Below are 18990 nucleotides of genomic sequence, written 5' to 3' on the forward strand. Positions count from 1 at the left end.
TATACACTTTTTACCCATAGTCCAAATTAGCCTCATTGACTACCATCTCATAAAAGTGCAATAAAAATGTAATACATATTTATTTTCACTTTCACCACATAAAATCTTTTCAACGACTTCAGACCTAGCCATAGATATAAAGTTAATTATAATCTTTAAACATTATTTTTACAACTCCTGATTTTTTCAATAGGAAAATCACAAAATATGCAATATTTTCAAAAATTAGGTTCAAAGTGAAATATATTACAGCATTGACTATGTCAATAATTGATAACATTTATTTTGATGCATTATTATTTTTGGAACAATGATTGTTCATTTAAAAAAACTTACACTCTTTACCTTCATGTCCAAATTTGCCCCATTGACTCCCATTATAACCACATATTTTTTATGTACTGTAATTCTTACCTATTATAATTTTTTTCAGACGAATTCCTAATAAATCTAAGCCTCTACCTTCAAAATACAGAGAAAACAGGTTTTATGTCTGGTGACCCCCCCAAAACTAGCAGGGGCAGCAGAGCTTCATCACATCAAGTTTCAGTGACGTCTCATCCATCCCGCTCCGTGTTTAGTTGGGGTCTTTCGTTTAAAAAAGTGTCAGCCTTCACGAGGTGTATTAGCTTCTACACACACCCTTTCAGTTACATGACTGAGAAGTCAGTCTTTCAAATTTACCGACGTAAACTTCTTCTTCTCCATTATTCAAGTGTTACTGAGTCAAATATGCAGCATCTTTTTGAAAAGTTTACATTTTGTCAGAATGATGTATTTGTTATGACAACTCGAATTGTGAACTTTTCAAAAAAAGTGTCATAAAGTTAACATTAAGAGCTAACAGTTTAACGTAGTTAGATTAATCTTACCATGTTTTCCAGATGAATTTCCCTTTTCCGCTTTTTCCTTCTGCGTGGTTATCCTGGTCCTGTGAGGAGGTGAGACTCCGAGCTCATCCATCTGGAGACGCTTCTGTAGATGGGGCCGCGGTCAGTGCGCGCAAAGAAAAAAGTGCGGCGTGCGGCGTTCAGGCCAATTCGGAACTAAGGCTTTTAACTAAGGCCTAATATTGGTGCTCCTAATCGGGAAATTCAGAGTCTTCTTGGAGAATCAGTTTTCTGACATCACACAACAATGTCTAATGTCAATGTCTGGAACGCTTTGAAGACAGAAATGGGAGTTTTCAATGGGGAAACCCAGAGTTCTGAGGTGTCATGAACGCAGCATTAGCGCGCACCAGAACTCAGGAGTTATCGCGGTGTAACCTGGGTGGAACTGCCTTGTAGGAGGAGCAGAATGTTCTGGCAGGACGGACAGTAATTTTAATAGGATAGCCATTTACCAAGCTGCACGTTTCATTTTAGGAGCACTTTAGTGGGTTTCATTTTAGTGTGTTAAAGTTAGCAAACAAGTTGAGTGAGCTGACAGAAGGCAAAAGAAACACAAACACCTCAAACTAATTGAATGGCTCCAAAAGAAAAAAATACTGAGATGGAAAGTCAAGTGCAACCGGTGCCATCACAAAATGAAGCTGAAGAAAAAGATGGTGGATCTGTGGACCGATTTGAATGGTAGGTAACTTTGGCTAACATTGTGGGATAACTTTTTTGGTCAGTATTATTATTGTTGTTATTATTATTATTATTATTATTATTATTATTATTATTATTATTATTATTATTATTATTATTATTATTATTATCATTATTATTCACCAGCTTGATTTCATGATGGACAACATTGCTGCATCCTCAAGAACCCTTTCAAGAATGGCAAAGCAACGGGAGGTCTGCGTGACAGCGATGGAGAGGCTGCATCATAGAGAAGGACAGAGAATTGGGGGAAGGAGCATTTCGTGGTGATAGATGAGTCACTTCAGACATAAAAGAAAGGTAACTTTTTATATTAACTGCTACAAATTGTTAGGCTGCTAATTATGACTTAGTCTTGTGATGCCCAACGTTCAGGTCGAGACTGGACAAGACTTGAATGTCTGGGGAAGTTAAAAGTAAAATAGGCAGGTTAAATAAGAGTTTTCTTTTTCCTGCTCCTTTCTGAACATGGATAAAGATGCAATTGTTTGCTATTTCCTTTGGTACAATTTGAATGTTTCCATGGGCAGAACAAGTAAATGAAATTAAATGAAAATCTGTGTTAGTCTTTCATCCTCAACCAATGATTGGTTAGCTCTGCTTTGCACACACCTTACCAGAAACGTCAGCAATGTTAGCAACGAAAGGCCCACCCTAAAAGACTGTTGGTTGGTTTTGCAACACTGTTTTTTTTTAAACTCACAAAACGTTTCCACCCAGACACCCGCTTATTTTTACAAAATTGAGGCGGAACTTCCCCAGACAATCCTTTTGAAACATTAGAGTTTGGAAACAAGACTATTTATAACCACATCACCAATGTGGAAAAAATTAATTAGTATATTCAAAGATTCAATATGTAAAATTTGATCAGAATTTTGATGTAAAACATTACAAAATCATGTGCAATTATCAGAAATATGTTTAGAAAGAAGAGTTTAAATGTTATGTCAAAGACATTTACCAATTGAAGATGCAAAAGGCTCCAAATACAAGCGCAACAGTAAAAGTTGGTGGCGAAGTGCAAATATGCGGCCTCCAGCAGGGAGCAGGGTGCAGATTTTTATTTTAAAAGTTGTACCAGCGCTCCTGCTCCATCCCGCTCCAATTTAGCTCCAGGGCCACCCATACCTGACCTACAACCAGCTTGTTTTCTAGCTGGATCTGTTTGTTATCGAAAAGTATGTAATTGATTAAATTATTATTCAAACTGTGGGAGGGTAGAGACCTGAAACAGAACTGATACTGGAATCTGACGATGCCAGGTTTGGGTTTAAGTGTACAACGCTGCTTTTTTGGACAGGTCTGTGAGCAAGGAGCAAGAAAATTCTCACCTGCTCTGTTTCCCTCACATGCTCTGGTCCACCATCCTAATGTGGAGATCTATACTGTATTTTTTAGCCTGGTATTTGGCTGTACTTTGTGTGTATAAAAAGAGTTAAAAACTGCAAGATCTAACTGCTGTCTGAGCGTCGATCAGCTGAGCCAGAGCACAATGGGTGGGGCACTACACAGCTGTAGCAGCATGTGTGTATGTTTTATAACATCGGCAAGAAAAAAAAACATTGTTGATTGTCTTCTCAATCGCAGTGAAACGATTGGATTGCCGATCGACAGAAGCCAAGTTGAAACAGCAGCCCATCATTTATAATGTTCATGCTTATAGTGATGAAAAACAGAATGGGACAGAATCATTCCTATAGAAACTCTTAAATTTGGCTATAGTAATCATCCATTCCATGGAAATCTTGCATTTTACTTTGTCTAATCAGATTTGTCAACTTTATTCCTGCTAACATTATAAATGTATCTGACACAAGGTTAATAATCTTGTTTCTTGTTCTGTCATTTTCCCCAAAACACAGTATGGAAGGGGCAGGATGGCTGGGGGCTGGAAGCGGAGGAAGTGGGTGTTCGGGATGCTGGGGGTGCAAAGCACGCGGAGGCGGCCAGGGCGAAGACATCCAGGGAAGCGGTGCTTCGCTTGGTGGAGAAGAGGGGGAGGAGGGAACTGGTGCCACTCATAGCTCATCATGTCAAAAGGGAGCAGACATTTCCAGGGAGGATAAACAGAGGGTAGCCTATCATACTGTGTTATTGTATTATGTTACTAAATAATGTTTGTTCAAAGATCTCCTCTGTGAGAATTGTTGTTACGTATCTGTTATCACAGATGTATGTATATATATATATATATATATATATATATATATATATATATATATATATATATATATATATATATATATATATATATATATATGTTGTATACATATAACAAATGTTATCTGTTAAAATCTGTTTTATTTTGTTTTAAATAAAAAGTGTAAACTTCTTTATGTGTGATTGCTTAATTTACTAATGGTTAACTATGGTTAAGTAATGCTTATGAGGCTGTTAAGCATTAATAATGTGTTACCTAAGGGATAAATGTGTTACACTTTACAATAAGGGTCCAGAATAGTATTTACTAATGGTTAATTATGGTTAAGTAATGCTTATGAGGCAGTTAAGCATTAATAATGTGTTACCTAAGGGATAAATGTGTTACACTTTACAATAAGGGTCCAGAAAAGTATTTACTAATGGTTAATTATGGTTAAGTAATGCTTATGAGGCAGTTAAGCATTAATAATGTGTTAGCTAAGGGATAAATGTGTTACACTTTACAATAAGGGTCCAGCAAGCCTTTACTAATGGTTAATTATGGTTATGAGCCACTCCTATACATTTATTAAGGTTTATGTGAGTGTTGAACAGGTGAGGTGGAGACAGGTGAGGTGGAGACAGGTGAGGTTGAGACAGGTGAGGTGGAGACAGGTGAAGTGGAGACAGGTGAGGTGGAGACAGGTGAGTGTTGAACAGGTGAGGTGGAGACAGGTGAGGTGGAGACAGGTGAGTGTTGAACAGGTGAAGTGGAGACAGGTGAGTGTTGAACAGGTGAGTGTTGAACAGGTGAGGTGGAGACAGGTGAGGTGGAGACAGGTGAGGTGGAGACAGGTGAGGTGGAGACAGGTGAGTGTTGAACAGGTGAGTGTTGAACAGGTGAGGTGGAGACAGGTGAAGTGGAGACAGGTGAGGTGGAGACAGGTGAGGTGGAGACAGGTGAGTGTTGAACAGGTGAGGTGGAGACAGGTGAGGTGGAGACAGGTGAGTGTTGAACAGGTGAAGTGGAGACAGGTGAGTGTTGAACAGGTGAGTGTTGAACAGGTGAGGTGGAGACAGGTGAGGTGGAGACAGGTGAGTGTTGAACAGGTGAGGTGGAGGCAGGTGAGGTGGAGACAGGTGAGGTGGAGACAGGTGAGTGTTGAACAGGTGAGGTGGAGACAGGTGAGGTGGAGGCAGGTGAAGTGGAGACAGGTGAGGTAGAGGCAGGTGAGGTGGAGGCAGGTGAAGTGGAGACAGGTGAGGTGGAGACAGGTGAGTGTTGAACAGGTGAGGTGGAGACAGGTGAGTGTTGAACAGGTGAGGTGGAGACAGGTGAGGTGGAGACAGGTGAGGTGGAGACAGGTGAAGTGGAGACAGGTGAGGTGGAGACAGGTGAGTGTTGAACAGGTGAGTGTTGAACAGGTGAGGTGGAGACAGGTGAAGTGGAGACAGGTGAAGTGGAGACAGGTGAGGTGGAGACAGGTGAGGTGGAGACAGGTGAGGTAGAGGCAGGTGAGGTGGAGGCAGGTGAAGTGGAGACAGGTGAGGTGGAGACAGGTGAGTGTTGAACAGGTGAGGTGGAGACAGGTGAGTGTTGAACAGGTGAGGTGGAGACAGGTGAGGTGGAGACAGGTGAGGTGGAGACAGGTGAGGTGGAGACAGGTGAGGTGGAGACAGGTGAGGTGGAGACAGGTGAAGTGGAGACAGGTGAGTGTTCAACAGGTGAGGTGGAGACAAGTGAGGTGGAGACAGGTGAGGTGGAGACAGGTGAGTGTTGAACAAGTGAGGTGGAGACAGGTGAAGTGGAGACAGGTGAGGTGGAGACAGGTGAGTGTTGAACAGGTGAGGTGGAGACAGGTGAGGTGGAGACAGGTGAGGTGGAGACAGGTGAGTGTTGAACAGGTGAGTGTTGAACAGGTGAGGTGGAGACAGGTGAGGTGGAGACAGGTGAGGTGGAGACAGGTGAGGTGGAGACAGGTGAGTGTTGAACAGGTGAGGTGGAGACAGGTGAGGTGGAGACAGGTGAGGTGGAGACAGGTGAAGTGGAGACAGGTGAGGTGGAGACAGGTGAGTGTTGAACAGGTGAGGTGGAGACAGGTGAGGTGGAGACAGGTGAGTGTTGAACAGGTGAGGTGGAGACAGGTGAGGTGGAGACAGGTGAGGTGGAGACAGGTGAAGTGGAGACAGGTGAGTGTTGAACAGGTGAGGTGGAGACAGGTGAGTGTTGAACAGGTGAGGTGGAGACAGGTGAGGTGGAGACAGGTGAGGTGGAGACAGGTGAGGTGGAGACAGGTGAGGTGGAGACAGGTGAAGTGGAGACAGGTGAGGTGGAGACAGGTGAGGTGGAGACAGGTGAGGTGGAGACAGGTGAGGTGGAGACAGGTGAGTGTTGAACAGGTGAGGTGGAGACAGGTGAGTGTTGAACAGGTGAGGTGGAGACAGGTGAGGTGGAGACAGGTGAGGTGGAGACAGGTGAGGTGGAGACAGGTGAGGTGGAGACAGGTGAGTGTTGAACAGGTGAGGTGGAGACAGGTGAGTGTTGAACAGGTGAGGTGGAGACAGGTGAGGTGGAGACAGGTGAGGTGGAGACAGGTGAGGTGGAGACAGGTGAAGTGGAGACAGGTGAGGTGGAGACAGGTGAGTGTTGAACAGGTGAGGTGGAGACAGGTGAGTGTTGAACAGGTGAGGTGGAGACAGGTGAGGTGGAGACAGGTGAAGTGGAGACAGGTGAGTGTTGAATAGGTGAAGTGGAGACAGGTGAGTGTTGAACAGGTGAGGTGGAGACAGGTGAGTGTTGAACAGGTGAGGTGGAGACAGGTGAGTGTTGAACAGGTGAGGTGGAGACAGGTGAGTGTTGAACAGGTGAGGTGGAGACAGGTGAGTGTTGAACAGGTGAGGTGGAGACAGGTGAGTGTTGAACAGGTGAGGTGGAGACAGGTGAGGTGGAGACAGGTGAGGTGGAGACAGGTGAGTGTTGAACAGGTGAGGTGGAGACAGGTGAAGTGGAGACAGGTGAGTGTTGAATAGGTGAGGTGGAGACAGGTGAGTGTTGAACAGGTGAGGTGGAGACAGGTGAGGTGGAGACAGGTGAGTGTTGAACAGGTGAGGTGGAGACAGGTGAAGTGGAGACAGGTGAGGTGGAGACAAGTGAGGTGGAGACAGGTGAAGTGGAGACAGGTGAGGTGGAGACAGGTGAGGTGGAGACAGGTGAAGTGGAGACAGGTGAGGTGGAGACAGGTGAGGTGGAGACAGGTGAGGTGGAGACAGGTGAAGTGGAGACAGGTGAGGTGGAGACAGGTGAGTGTTGAACAGGTGAGGTGGAGACAGGTGAGGTGGAGACAGGTGAAGTGGAGACAGGTGAGTGTTGAACAGGTGAGGTGGAGACAGGTGAGTGTTGAACAGGTGAGGTGGAGACAGGTGAGGTGGAGACAGGTGAGTGTTGAACAGGTGAGGTGGAGACAGGTGAGGTGGAGACAGGTGAAGTGGAGACAGGTGAGTGTTGAATAGGTGAAGTGGAGACAGGTGAGGTGGAGACAGGTGAGTGTTGAACAGGTGAGGTGGAGACAGGTGAGTGTTGAACAGGTGAGGTGGAGACAGGTGAGGTGGAGACAGGTGAGGTGGAGACAGGTGAGTGTTGAACAGGTGAGGTGGAGACAGGTGAGTGTTGAACAGGTGAGGTGGAGACAGGTGAAGTGGAGACAGGTGAGGTGGAGACAGGTGAGGTGGAGACAGGTGAGTGTTGAACAGGTGAGGTGGAGACAGGTGAGGTGGAGACAGGTGAGGTGGAGACAGGTGAGTGTTGAACAGGTGAGGTGGAGACAGGTGAAGTGGAGACAGGTGAGTGTTGAATAGGTGAAGTGGAGACAGGTGAGGTGGAGACAGGTGAGGTGGAGACAGGTGAGTGTTGAACAGGTGAGGTGGAGACAGGTGAGTGTTGAACAGGTGAGGTGGAGACAGGTGAGGTGGAGACAGGTGAGGTGGAGACAGGTGAGTGTTGAACAGGTGAGGTGGAGACAGGTGAAGTGGAGACAGGTGAGTGTTGAATAGGTGAGGTGGAGACAGGTGAGGTGGAGACAGGTGAGGTGGAGACAGGTGAGTGTTGAACAGGTGAGGTGGAGACAGGTGAGTGTTGAACAGGTGAGGTGGAGACAGGTGAGTGTTGAACAGGTGAGGTGGAGACAGGTGAGGTGGAGACAGGTGAGGTGGAGACAGGTGAAGTGGAGACAGGTGAGGTGGAGACAGGTGAGTGTTGAACAGGTGAGTGTTGAACAGGTGAGGTGGAGACAGGTGAAGTGGAGACAGGTGAAGTGGAGACAGGTGAGGTGGAGACAGGTGAGGTGGAGACAGGTGAGGTAGAGGCAGGTGAGGTGGAGACAGGTGAGTGTTCAACAGGTGAGGTGGAGACAGGTGAGGTGGAGACAGGTGAGGTGGAGACAGGTGAGTGTTGAACAGGTGAGGTGGAGACAGGTGAGTGTTGAACAGGTGAGGTGGAGACAGGTGAGGTGGAGACAGGTGAGGTGGAGACAGGTGAGGTGGAGACAGGTGAGGTGGAGACAGGTGAGGTGGAGACAGGTGAAGTGGAGACAGGTGAGTGTTGAACAGGTGAGGTGGAGACAGGTGAGTGTTGAACAGGTGAGGTGGAGACAGGTGAAGTGGAGACAGGTGAGGTGGAGACAGGTGAGGTGGAGACAGGTGAGTGTTGAATAGGTGAAGTGGAGACAGGTGAGGTGGAGAAAGGTGAGTGTTGAACAGGTGAGGTGGAGACAGGTGAGTGTTGAACAGGTGAGGTGGAGACAGGTGAGGTGGAGACAGGTGAGGTGGAGACAGGTGAAGTGGAGACAGGTGAGTGTTGAATAGGTGAAGTGGAGACAGGTGAGGTGGAGACAGGTGAGTGTTGAACAGGTGAGGTGGAGACAGGTGAGTGTTGAACAGGTGAGGTGGAGACAGGTGAGGTGGAGACAGGTGAGGTGGAGACAGGTGAGTGTTGAACAGGTGAGGTGGAGACAGGTGAAGTGGAGACAGGTGAGGTGGAGACAGGTGAGTGTTGAACAGGTGAGGTGGAGACAGGTGAAGTGGAGACAGGTGAGGTGGAGACAGGTGAAGTGGAGACAGGTGAGTGTTGAACAGGTGAGGTGGAGACAGGTGAGGTGGAGACAGGTGAGGTGGAGACAGGTGAAGTGGAGACAGGTGAGGTGGAGACAGGTGAGTGTTGAACAGGTGAGTGTTGAACAGGTGAGGTGGAGACAGGTGAAGTGGAGACAGGTGAAGTGGAGACAGGTGAGGTGGAGACAGGTGAGGTGGAGACAGGTGAGGTAGAGGCAGGTGAGGTGGAGACAGGTGAGTGTTCAACAGGTGAGGTGGAGACAGGTGAGGTGGAGACAGGTGAGGTGGAGACAGGTGAGTGTTGAACAGGTGAGGTGGAGACAGGTGAGTGTTGAACAGGTGAGGTGGAGACAGGTGAGGTGGAGACAGGTGAGGTGGAGACAGGTGAGGTGGAGACAGGTGAGGTGGAGACAGGTGAGGTGGAGACAGGTGAGGTGGAGACAGGTGAGGTGGAGACAGGTGAGTGTTGAACAGGTGAGTGTTGAACAGGTGAGGTGGAGACAGGTGAGGTGGAGACAGGTGAGGTGGAGACAGGTGAGGTGGAGACAGGTGAGGTGGAGACAGGTGAGGTGGAGACAGGTGAGTGTTGAACAGGTGAGGTGGAGACAGGTGAAGTGGAGACAGGTGAAGTGGAGACAGGTGAGTGTTGAACAGGTGAGGTGGAGACAGGTGAGGTGGAGACAGGTGAGGTGGAGACAGGTGAAGTGGAGACAGGTGAGGTGGAGACAGGTGAGATGGAGACAGGTGAGGTGGAGACAGGTGAAGTGGAGACAGGTGAGTGTTGAACAGGTGAGGTGGAGACAGGTGAGTGTTGAACAGGTGAGGTGGAGACAGGTGAAGTGGAGACAGGTGAGGTGGAGACAGGTGAGGTGGAGACAGGTGAGGTGGAGACAGGTGAAGTGGAGACAGGTGAGTGTTGAATAGGTGAAGTGGAGACAGGTGAGGTGGAGACAGGTGAAGTGGAGACAGGTGAGGTGGAGACAGGTGAGATGGAGACAGGTGAAGTGGAGACAGGTGAGGTGGAGACAGGTGAGATGGAGACAGGTGAGGTGGAGACAGGTGAAGTGGAGACAGGTGAGTGTTGAACAGGTGAGGTGGAGACAGGTGAGTGTTGAACAGGTGAGGTGGAGACAGGTGAAGTGGAGGCAGGTGAGGTGGAGACAGGTGAGGTGGAGACAGGTGAGGTGGAGACAGGTGAGTGTTGAATAGGTGAAGTGGAGACAGGTGAGGTGGAGACAGGTGAGGTGGAGACAGGTGAAGTGGAGACAGGTGAGGTGGAGACAGGTGAGATGGAGACAGGTGAGGTGGAGACAGGTGAAGTGGAGACAGGTGAGTGTTGAACAGGTGAGGTGGAGACAGGTGAGTGTTGAACAGGTGAGGTGGAGACAGGTGAAGTGGAGACAGGTGAGGTGGAGACAGGTGAGGTGGAGACAGGTGAGGTGGAGACAGGTGAGTGTTGAATAGGTGAAGTGGAGACAGGTGAGGTGGAGACAGGAGAGGTGGAGACAGGTGAGTGTTGAACAGGTGAGGTGGAGACAGGTGAGTGTTGAACAGGTGAGGTGGAGACAGGTGAGGTGGAGACAGGTGAGGTGGAGACAGGTGAGTGTTGAACAGGTGAGGTGGAGACAGGTGAGGTGGAGACAGGTGAGGTGGAGACAGGTGAGTGTTGAACAGGTGAGGTGGAGACAGGTGAGTGTTGAACAGGTGAGGTGGAGACAGGTGAAGTGGAGACAGGTGAGGTGGAGACAGGTGAGTGTTGAACAGGTGAGGTGGAGACAGGTGAGTGTTGAACAGGTGAGGTGGAGACAGGTGAGGTGGAGACAGGTGAAGTGGAGAGAGGTGAGTGTTGAATAGGTGAAGTGGAGACAGGTGAGGTGGAGACAGGTGAGTGTTGAACAGGTGAGGTGGAGACAGGTGAGTGTTGAACAGGTGAGGTGGAGACAGGTGAGTGTTGAACAGGTGAGGTGGAGACAGGTGAGGTGGAGACAGGTGAGGTGGAGACAGGTGAGTGTTGAACAGGTGAGGTGGAGACAGGTGAAGTAGAGACAGGTGAGTGTTGAATAGGTGAGGTGGAGACAGGTGAGTGTTGAACAGGTGAGTGTTGAACAGGTGAGGTGGAGACAGGTGAAGTGGAGACAGGTGAGGTGGAGACAGGTGAGGTGGAGACAGGTGAAGTGGAGACAGGTGAGGTGCAGACAGGTGAGGTGGAGACAGGTGAAGTGGAGACAGGTGAGGTGGAGACAGGTGAAGTGGAGACAGGTGAGGTGCAGACAGGTGAGGTGGAGACAGGTGAGGTGGAGACAGGTGAGGTGGAGACAGGTGAAGTGGAGACAGGTGAGATGGAGACAGGTGAGTGTTGAACAGGTGAGGTGGAGACAGGTGAGTGTTGAACAGGTGAGGTGGAGACAGGTGAAGTGGAGACAGGTGAGGTGGAGACAGGTGAGTGTTGAACAGGTGAGGTGGAGACAGGTGAGTGTTGAACAGGTGAGGTGGAGACAGGTGAGGTGGAGACAGGTGAAGTGGAGACAGGTGAGTGTTGAATAGGTGAAGTGGAGACAGGTGAGGTGGAGACAGGTGAGTGTTGAACAGGTGAGGTCGAGACAGGTGAGTGTTGAACAGGTGAGGTGGAGACAGGTGAGTGTTGAACAGGTGAGGTGGAGACAGGTGAGGTGGAGACAGGTGAGGTGGAGACAGGTGAGGTGGAGACAGGTGAAGTGGAGACAGGTGAGGTGGAGACAGGTGAAGTGGAGACAGGTGAGGTGGAGACAGGTGAGGTGGAGACAGGTGAGGTGGAGACAGGTGAAGTGGAGACAGGTGAGGTGGAGACAGGTGAGGTGGAGACAGGTGAAGTGGAGACAGGTGAGGTGGAGACAGGTGAGTGTTGAACAGGTGAGGTGGAGACAGGTGAGTGTTGAACAGGTGAGGTGGAGACAGGTGAGGTGGAGACAGGTGAGGTGGAGACAGGTGAGGTGGAGACAGGTGAGGTGGAGACAGGTGAGTGTTGAACAGGTGAGGTGGAGACAGGTGAAGTGGAGACAGGTGAGGTGGAGACAGGTGAGTGTTGAACAGGTGAGGTGGAGACAGGTGAGTGTTGAACAGGTGAGGTGGAGACAGGTGAGGTGGAGACAGGTGAAGTGGAGACAGGTGAGTGTTGAACAGGTGAGGTGGAGACAGGTGAGTGTTGAACAGGTGAGGTGGAGACAGGTGAGTGTTGAACAGGTGAGGTGGAGACAGGTGAGTGTTGAACAGGTGAGGTGGAGACAGGTGAGTGTTGAACAGGTGAGGTGGAGACAGGTGAGTGTTGAACAGGTGAGGTGGAGACAGGTGAGGTGGAGACAGGTGAGGTGGAGACAGGTGAGTGTTGAACAGGTGAGGTGGAGACAGGTGAAGTGGAGACAGGTGAGTGTTGAATAGGTGAGGTGGAGACAGGTGAGTGTTGAACAGGTGAGGTGGAGACAGGTGAGGTGGAGACAGGTGAGTGTTGAACAGGTGAGGTGGAGACAGGTGAAGTGGAGACAGGTGAGGTGGAGACAGGTGAGGTGGAGACAGGTGAAGTGGAGACAGGTGAGGTGGAGACAGGTGAGGTGGAGACAGGTGAAGTGGAGACAGGTGAGGTGGAGACAGGTGAGGTGGAGACAGGTGAGGTGGAGACAGGTGAAGTGGAGACAGGTGAGGTGGAGACAGGTGAGTGTTGAACAGGTGAGGTGGAGACAGGTGAGGTGGAGACAGGTGAAGTGGAGACAGGTGAGTGTTGAATAGGTGAAGTGGAGACAGGTGAGGTGGAGACAGGTGAGTGTTGAACAGGTGAGGTGGAGACAGGTGAGTGTTGAACAGGTGAGGTGGAGACAGGTGAGGTGGAGACAGGTGAGTGTTGAACAGGTGAGGTGGAGACAGGTGAGGTGGAGACAGGTGAAGTGGAGACAGGTGAGTGTTGAATAGGTGAAGTGGAGACAGGTGAGGTGGAGACAGGTGAGTGTTGAACAGGTGAGGTGGAGACAGGTGAGTGTTGAACAGGTGAGGTGGAGACAGGTGAGGTGGAGACAGGTGAGGTGGAGACAGGTGAGTGTTGAACAGGTGAGGTGGAGACAGGTGAGTGTTGAACAGGTGAGGTGGAGACAGGTGAAGTGGAGACAGGTGAGGTGGAGACAGGTGAGGTGGAGACAGGTGAGTGTTGAACAGGTGAGGTGGAGACAGGTGAGGTGGAGACAGGTGAGGTGGAGACAGGTGAGTGTTGAACAGGTGAGGTGGAGACAGGTGAAGTGGAGACAGGTGAGTGTTGAATAGGTGAAGTGGAGACAGGTGAGGTGGAGACAGGTGAGGTGGAGACAGGTGAGTGTTGAACAGGTGAGGTGGAGACAGGTGAGTGTTGAACAGGTGAGGTGGAGACAGGTGAGGTGGAGACAGGTGAGGTGGAGACAGGTGAGTGTTGAACAGGTGAGGTGGAGACAGGTGAAGTGGAGACAGGTGAGTGTTGAATAGGTGAGGTGGAGACAGGTGAGTGTTGAACAGGTGAGGTGGAGACAGGTGAAGTGGAGACAGGTGAGGTGGAGACAGGTGAGGTGGAGACAGGTGAGTGTTGAACAGGTGAGGTGGAGACAGGTGAGTGTTGAACAGGTGAGGTGGAGACAGGTGAGTGTTGAACAGGTGAGGTGGAGACAGGTGAGGTGGAGACAGGTGAGGTGGAGACAGGTGAAGTGGAGACAGGTGAGGTGGAGACAGGTGAGTGTTGAACAGGTGAGTGTTGAACAGGTGAGGTGGAGACAGGTGAAGTGGAGACAGGTGAAGTGGAGACAGGTGAGGTGGAGACAGGTGAGGTGGAGACAGGTGAGGTAGAGGCAGGTGAGGTGGAGACAGGTGAGTGTTCAACAGGTGAGGTGGAGACAGGTGAGGTGGAGACAGGTGAGGTGGAGACAGGTGAGTGTTGAACAGGTGAGGTGGAGACAGGTGAGTGTTGAACAGGTGAGGTGGAGACAGGTGAGGTGGAGACAGGTGAGGTGGAGACAGGTGAGGTGGAGACAGGTGAGGTGGAGACAGGTGAAGTGGAGACAGGTGAGTGTTGAACAGGTGAGGTGGAGACAGGTGAAGTGGAGACAGGTGAGGTGGAGACAGGTGAGGTGGAGACAGGTGAGTGTTGAATAGGTGAAGTGGAGACAGGTGAGGTGGAGACAGGTGAGTGTTGAACAGGTGAGGTGGAGACAGGTGAGTGTTGAACAGGTGAGGTGGAGACAGGTGAGGTGGAGACAGGTGAGGTGGAGACAGGTGAAGTGGAGACAGGTGAGTGTTGAATAGGTGAAGTGGAGACAGGTGAGGTGGAGACAGGTGAGTGTTGAACAGGTGAGGTGGAGACAGGTGAGTGTTGAACAGGTGAGGTGGAGACAGGTGAGGTGGAGACAGGTGAGTGTTGAACAGGTGAGGTGGAGACAGGTGAAGTGGAGACAGGTGAGTGTTGAATAGGTGAGGTGGAGACAGGTGAGTGTTGAACAGGTGAGGTGGAGACAGGTGAAGTGGAGACAGGTGAGGTGGAGACAGGTGAGTGTTGAACAGGTGAGGTGGAGACAGGTGAAGTGGAGACAGGTGAGGTGGAGACAGGTGAAGTGGAGACAGGTGAGTGTTGAACAGGTGAGGTGGAGACAGGTGAGTGTTGAACAGGTGAGGTGGAGACAGGTGAGGTGGAGACAGGTGAGGTGGAGACAGGTGAAGTGGAGACAGGTGAGGTGGAGACAGGTGAGTGTTGAACAGGTGAGTGTTGAACAGGTGAGGTGGAGACAGGTGAAGTGGATACAGGTGAAGTGGAGACAGGTGAGGTGGAGACAGGTGAGGTGGAGACAGGTGAGGTAGAGGCAGGTGAGGTGGAGACAGGTGAGTGTTCAACAGGTGAGGTGGAGACAGGTGAGGTGGAGACAGGTGAGTGTTGAACAGGTGAGGTGGAGACAGGTGAGTGTTGAACAGGTGAGGTGGAGACAGGTGAGGTGGAGACAGGTGAGGTGGAGACAGGTGAGGTGGAGACAGGTGAGGTGGAGACAGGTGAGGTGGAGACAGGTGAGTGTTGAACAGGTGAGTGTTGAACAGGTGAGGTGGAGACAGGTGAGTGTTGAACAGGTGAGGTGGAGACAGGTGAGGTGGAGACAGGTGAGGTGGAGACAGGTGAGGTGGAGACAGGTGAGGTGGAGACAGGTGAGGTGGAGACAGGTGAGGTGGAGACAGGTGAGTGTTGAACAGGTGAGGTGGAGACAGGTGAAGTGGAGACAGGTGAAGTGGAGACAGGTGAGTGTTGAACAGGTGAGGTGGAGACAGGTGAGGTGGAGACAGGTGAGGTGGAGACAGGTGAAGTGGAGACAGGTGAGGTGGAGACAGGTGAGATGGAGACAGGTGAGGTGGAGACAGGTGAAGTGGAGACAGGTGAGTGTTGAACAGGTGAGGTGGAGACAGGTGAGTGTTGAACAGGTGAGGTGGAGACAGGTGAAGTGGAGACAGGTGAGGTGGAGACAGGTGAGGTGGAGACAGGTGAGGTGGAGACAGGTGAAGTGGAGACAGGTGAGTGTTGAACAGGTGAGGTGGAGACAGGTGAGGTGGAGACAGGTGAGGTGGAGACAGGTGAAGTGGAGACAGGTGAGTGTTGAATAGGTGAAGTGGAGACAGGTGAGGTGGAGACAGGTGAGTGTTGAACAGGTGAGTGTTGAACAGGTGAGGTGGAGACAGGTGAAGTGGAGACAGGTGAAGTGGAGACAGGTGAGGTGGAGACAGGTGAGGTGGAGACAGGTGAGGTAGAGGCAGGTGAGGTGGAGACAGGTGAGTGTTCAACAGGTGAGGTGGAGACAGGTGAAGTGGAGACAGGTGAGGTGGAGACAGGTGAGGTGGAGACAGGTGAGGTGGAGACAGGTGAAGTGGAGACAGGTGAGGTGGAGACAGGTGAGGTGGAGACAGGTGAGGTGGAGACAGGTGAGGTGGAGACAGGTGAAGTGGAGACAGGTGAGTGTTGAATAGGTGAAGTGGAGACAGGTGAGGTGGAGACAGGTGAGTGTTGAACAGGTGAGTGTTGAACAGGTGAGGTGGAGACAGGTGAAGTGGAGACAGGTGAAGTGGAGACAGGTGAGGTGGAGACAGGTGAGGTGGAGACAGGTGAGGTAGAGGCAGGTGAGGTGGAGACAGGTGAGTGTTCAACAGGTGAGGTGGAGACAGGTGAGGTGGAGACAGGTGAGGTGGAGACAGGTGAGTGTTGAACAGGTGAGGTGGAGACAGGTGAGTGTTGAACAGGTGAGGTGGAGACAGGTGAGGTGGAGACAGGTGAGGTGGAGACAGGTGAGGTGGAGACAGGTGAGGTGGAGACAGGTGAGGTGGAGACAGGTGAGGTGGAGACAGGTGAGGTGGAGACAGGTGAGTGTTGAACAGGTGAGTGTTGAACAGGTGAGGTGGAGACAGGTGAGTGTTGAACAGGTGAGGTGGAGACAGGTGAGGTGGAGACAGGTGAGGTGGAGACAGGTGAGGTGGAGACAGGTGAGGTGGAGACAGGTGAGGTGGAGACAGGTGAGTGTTGAACAGGTGAGGTGGAGACAGGTGAAGTGGAGACAGGTGAAGTGGAGACAGGTGAGTGTTGAACAGGTGAGGTGGAGACAGGTGAGGTGGAGACAGGTGAGGTGGAGACAGGTGAAGTGGAGACAGGTGAGGTGGAGACAGGTGAAGTGGAGACAGGTGAGTGTTGAACAGGTGAGGTGGAGACAGGTGAGTGTTGAACAGGTGAGGTGGAGACAGGTGAAGTGGAGACAGGTGAGGTGGAGACAGGTGAGGTGGAGACAGGTGAGGTGGAGACAGGTGAAGTGGAGACAGGTGAGTGTTGAATAGGTGAAGTGGAGACAGGTGAGGTGGAGACAGGTGAGGTGGAGACAGGTGAGGTGGAGACAGGTGAGGTGGAGACAGGTGAAGTGGAGACAGGTGAGTGTTGAATAGGTGAAGTGGAGACAGGTGAGGTGGAGACAGGTGAGTGTTGAACAGGTGAGGTGGAGACAGGTGAGTGTTGAACAGGTGAGGTGGAGACAGGTGAGGTGGAGACAGGTGAGGTGGAGACAGGTGAGGTGGAGACAGGTGAGGTAGAGGCAGGTGAGGTGGAGACAGGTGAGTGTTCAACAGGTGAGGTGGAGACAGGTGAGGTGGAGACAGGTGAGTGTTGAACAGGTGAGGTGGAGACAGGTGAGTGTTGAACAGGTGAGGTGGAGACAGGTGAGGTGGAGACAGGTGAGGTGGAGACAGGTGAGTGTTGAACAGGTGAGGTGGAGACAGGTGAGTGTTGAACAGGTGAGGTGGAGACAGGTGAAGTGGAGACAGGTGAGGTGGAGACAGGTGAGTGTTGAATAGGTGAAGTGGAGACAGGTGAGGTGGAGACAGGTGAGTGTTGAACAGGTGAGGTGGAGACAGGTGAGGTGGAGACAGGTGAGGTGGAGACAGGTGAGTGTTGAACAGGTGAGGTGGAGACAGGTGAGTGTTGAACAGGTGAGGTGGAGACAGGTGAGGTGGAGACAGGTGAAGTGGAGAGAGGTGAGTGTTGAATAGGTGAAGTGGAGACAGGTGAGGTGGAGACAGGTGAGTGTTGAACAGGTGAGGTGGAGACAGGTGAGTGTTGAACAGGTGAGGTGGAGACAGGTGAGTGTTGAACAGGTGAGGTGGAGACAGGTGAGGTGGAGACAGGTGAGGTGGAGACAGGTGAGTGTTGAACAGGTGAGGTGGAGACAGGTGAAGTAGAGACAGGTGAGTGTTGAATAGGTGAGGTGGAGACAGGTGAGTGTTGAACAGGTGAGGTGGAGACAGGTGAGGTGGAGACAGGTGAGTGTTGAACAGGTGAGGTGGAGACAGGTGAAGTGGAGACAGGTGAGGTGGAGACAGGTGAGGTGGAGACAGGTGAAGTGGAGACAGGTGAGGTGGAGACAGGTGAGGTGGAGACAGGTGAAGTGGAGACAGGTGAGGTGGAGACAGGTGAGGTGGAGACAGGTGAGGTGGAGACAGGTGAAGTGGAGACAGGTGAGATGGAGACAGGTGAGTGTTGAACAGGTGAGGTGGAGACAGGTGAGTGTTGAACAGGTGAGGTGGAGACAGGTGAAGTGGAGACAGGTGAGGTGGAGACAGGTGAGTGTTGAACAGGGAAGGTGGAGACAGGTGAGTGTTGAACAGGTGAGGTGGAGACAGGTGAGGTGGAGACAGGTGAAGTGGAGACAGGTGAGTGTTGAATAGGTGAAGTGGAGACAGGTGAGGTGGAGACAGGTGAGTGTTGAACAGGTGAGGTGGAGACAGGTGAGTGTTGAACAGGTGAGGTGGAGACAGGTGAGTGTTGAACAGGTGAGGTGGAGACAGGTGAGGTGGAGACAGGTGAGGTGGAGACAGGTGAGGTGGAGACAGGTGAGGTGGAGACAGGTGAAGTGGAGACAGGTGAGGTGGAGACAGGTGAAGTGGAGACAGGTGAGGTGGAGACAGGTGAGGTGGAGACAGGTGAGGTGGAGACAGGTGAAGTGGAGACAGGTGAGGTGGAGACAGGTGAGGTGGAGACAGGTGAGTGTTGAACAGGTGAGGTGGAGACAGGTGAGTGTTGAACAGGTGAGGTGGAGACAGGTGAGGTGGAGACAGGTGAGGTGGAGACAGGTGAGGTGGAGACAGGTGAGGTGGAGACAGGTGAGGTGGAGACAGGTGAGGTGGAGACAGGTGAGTGTTGAACAGGTGAGGTGGAGACAGGTGAAGTGGAGACAGGTGAGGTGGAGACAGGTGAGTGTTGAACAGGTGAGGTGGAGACAGGTGAGTGTTGAACAGGTGAGGTGGAGACAGGTGAGGTGGAGACAGGTGAAGTGGAGACAGGTGAGTGTTGAATAGGTGAAGTGGAGACAGGTGAGTGTTGAACAGGTGAGGTGGAGACAGGTGAGTGTTGAACAGGTGAGGTGGAGACAGGTGAGTGTTGAACAGGTGAGGTGGAGACAGGTGAGTGTTGAACAGGTGAGGTGGAGACAGGTGAGTGTTGAACAGGTGAGGTGGAGACAGGTGAGGTGGAGACAGGTGAGGTGGAGACAGGTGAGTGTTGAACAGGTGAGGTGGAGACAGGTGAAGTGGAGACAGGTGAGTGTTGAATAGGTGAGGTGGAGACAGGTGAGTGTTGAACAGGTGAGGTGGA

The 18990-nt window shown here is 51.0% G+C and overlaps 1 long non-coding RNA gene across 1 annotated transcript; it reads left to right on the top strand.

Moving 5' to 3' along the window:
• Positions 1-1495: 1495 nt before the first annotated feature.
• Positions 1496-3551, top strand: LOC133441208 (uncharacterized). Its single transcript, XR_009782413.1, has 3 exons — positions 1496-1574; positions 1722-1895; positions 3461-3551. It is a non-coding gene; the product is annotated as an uncharacterized LOC133441208 (long non-coding RNA).
• Positions 3552-18990: the final 15439 nt, after the last annotated feature.

This window comes from Cololabis saira, chromosome 3 (assembly GCF_033807715.1).
Source record: "Cololabis saira isolate AMF1-May2022 chromosome 3, fColSai1.1, whole genome shotgun sequence".
Taxonomy (NCBI): domain Eukaryota; kingdom Metazoa; phylum Chordata; class Actinopteri; order Beloniformes; family Belonidae; genus Cololabis; species Cololabis saira.